This window comes from Lynx rufus, unplaced genomic scaffold (assembly GCF_022079265.1).
Source record: "Lynx rufus isolate CCGP_SWC_20201006 ecotype Redwood Valley unplaced genomic scaffold, mLynRuf1.p SCAF_14, whole genome shotgun sequence".
In the NCBI taxonomy this organism is placed as follows: domain Eukaryota; kingdom Metazoa; phylum Chordata; class Mammalia; order Carnivora; family Felidae; genus Lynx; species Lynx rufus.
In genome coordinates, this window is record NW_025814828.1 from 63,822,052 (window position 1) to 63,824,860 (window position 2,809).

Consider the following 2,809-nt stretch of genomic DNA (forward strand, 5'->3'; position numbering starts at 1 on the left):
ATAACGAAGTTCCCTTGCCAAATGCATTATAATAAACTCTCATCATATCTTTATTATGCAGACCATTTTTAAGTCTTTTGTCATTTGCAGACAGTTATTGTTTTACTCAGATGCTTTGCAAAAGTGTTCCTGCAAAAGTACTTCATCTTCAAGGAGATTCATGGAAAAGGTTCTGACAAGCAGAGGTTTCTCTGATAATTAAGACCATACCACTGAACTGAATAAGAATTTACAGAACTCTACTAAAAAAACTGATGATTTCATTAAACTGCTAACAAAAGATCAAAATCAAGAATTACATGAGGCTAAATGATAAGAATATAATTATTTTCATGACTTTTTGTTCAAAACATTGCTAGTTCTTTTGTGTATGTGTGTTTTACACATTAAAGATAAACTTTTTTCTCTTTTCTCTTAACCTATTAGCAATTTGCTAACATATACATTTGTCAATAATGATAAAAGTTTTCTCCCTACCTGATCTCTCCAGAATTCAGAAACTCTTACTGATTATTCTTATAGTCATGACAATATAGTTATTTGCGTAAGTTCAATGAAAATCCATTCTTCTTATAACAGGACACAATTAGAAACACTGGTTACATTACCAGCGCTTTGACTACAATATCATATTCAAAAATGTGCATAGAATCAGATATGACCAGACAGCATTAAGGAACACATTATCACGGTTAAGAACTTCCCTTCCTACCAAGGGATGGATTGAGAACATATTCCATCAACCCACCTCTGAGATACCCAACACCATGAAAGTAAAGGTATGGAAGTCACAGGAGACACCAATTCCCAGATTCTAAGCATGGATCAATGTGCTATGCTGCTGAGATACACCATGCTCCATCATTCCTCAAAAGGGCTTATCTACTGGAGTTTGCGATAGGACATCCCACCAGGATGGGTAAATTTCTTTGCACCTCTGAGTCACGGAGGATTATTCAATCTATACTGGGATCCCGTTGTCCTGCTGCAAGCCAGACCTACTGAAATACAATATACCTGTAACAAAACATGTATCATTAGAAGAGAGGTAAAGGTGGGAGTTCTGCTCTAGCAGATCCCACCCCCAGTCTATCTCTTCACACCTGACAGTCTTGCCTCCCTCTGCCAACATGTATGGTATGTACAACCAGGTCAAATTCCTAAAGCTGCAGCCACATTAACATCTGAGGTTCAGGCCACAGGGGTAATTCTTATAGAAGGGGAAGACATTCCCATACTCAAGTACCCAAGTTCCTACTAAATATCTGTCTTTTCAACCTTAGATTTCTGCTGATCCTGTAGGATCCAGTCAGTGAATGAACACATTCTGTTTTCTGCCAATGCTATCATTTGGCCACTGTCTGTATACCCTCCATTGGCCTGGAGGACATTATAGCACACATAGAAGCCTTCACTAAATTCACCCAACAAGACTTAAATAATAGACAGCAAAACCTATCTTTACTGAACATTGAAATATCTGTAACGAGAAAAACTGTCCTCTAAAATGGGATGGTCTTGGGACATTATTACTGCCTCACAAGGAGGCACCTATGCCATTATCCAAACAAAATGTTGTGTGTTCATACCTGATGAGTCTGCTAATGTGTCATCTTAATCAAATCACATGAGGACACAAGTGAATGCCTGAGTGATCCAACCACTAGCCTAGGGGACTTAGGAAATCAGGGGTTTGGATTGTGGTGCTCCTGGTAGAAAAAAAGTTACAAGCTGTACCTGGTACATCAGAGGCTCTTGACTGATCCCATCTCTTGTCCTTTGGATGTATGTTCTGCCCACTGTATACCTTTTTAGGTGCCACTTCAAAGATGCAGACTTGAGACCATCTGGACCGTGTATATGACTGAATCCCATTAAGACCTCTATATAAACTTTTAAGATTCTAGTGGATGGAAGCAGAGATCTACTCCTCTTGCAGCCACCTAAGACAAGCCTCACGTGTAAGTTCCCTTGCTTATTAAAATTGCCTCCTGCAAACTATAGCAGCTTTCTTCTTCAGTCTCTCCATGCCCTCTGTATATGGGGGCCAATTCCAAATTGCACCCAAGGAACTCTCAAGGTTATGAACCAACATGAGCCCATATCAATAAATTTGGTCTGATCCAACTTTATGTTCTTTCCACCATTATTCTAACACTCTTCGTACACATTCCTACAATTTCCCCTGGACTTATGCTTGTATAAATTACTTGAAAAGACTCAAGTAATTCATTTGGAGTGTAGTACACCTCCTCATGAATCACACTTTATACCACATCCTTAGAGGCCTGCTGGGACTTGAATCTAGTTATAGAAGCAGTGAGGGGTGATGAGAGTGGATCCTGAGGAGTCTCGGTATTGTCTTGCATGGCAACTGCCTATGGAGAAGCCATTACCATTTCCTCAGGCAATGCATTGTTAATCCCCGTAGATAGGTGGAAAGGCCCATACCCCTGTGAGTAGGGAGGTGGCTGAGAACTCCTGCTGGAACTCTCTTGTGAGGGGAGAGGCTGGCCAGCACCGTTTACATTCCCTCTCCACCTTTTTTTAAATAATTATTTTTATGTTTATTTATTTTTGAGAGAGAGAGAGCCACAGTACGAGTAGGGGAGGAGCAGAGAGAGGAGACACAGAATTTGAAGCAGGCTCCAGGCCCTGAGCTGTCAGCACAGAGCCCGATGTGGGGCTTGAACTCACAAACTGCGAGATCATGACCTGAGCCGGTCGGACACTCAACCACCTGAGCCACTCAGGCATCCCACTCCTCCACCTTTTAAGCACAGACAGGAGCAGGGTCCAAATGCTCTAG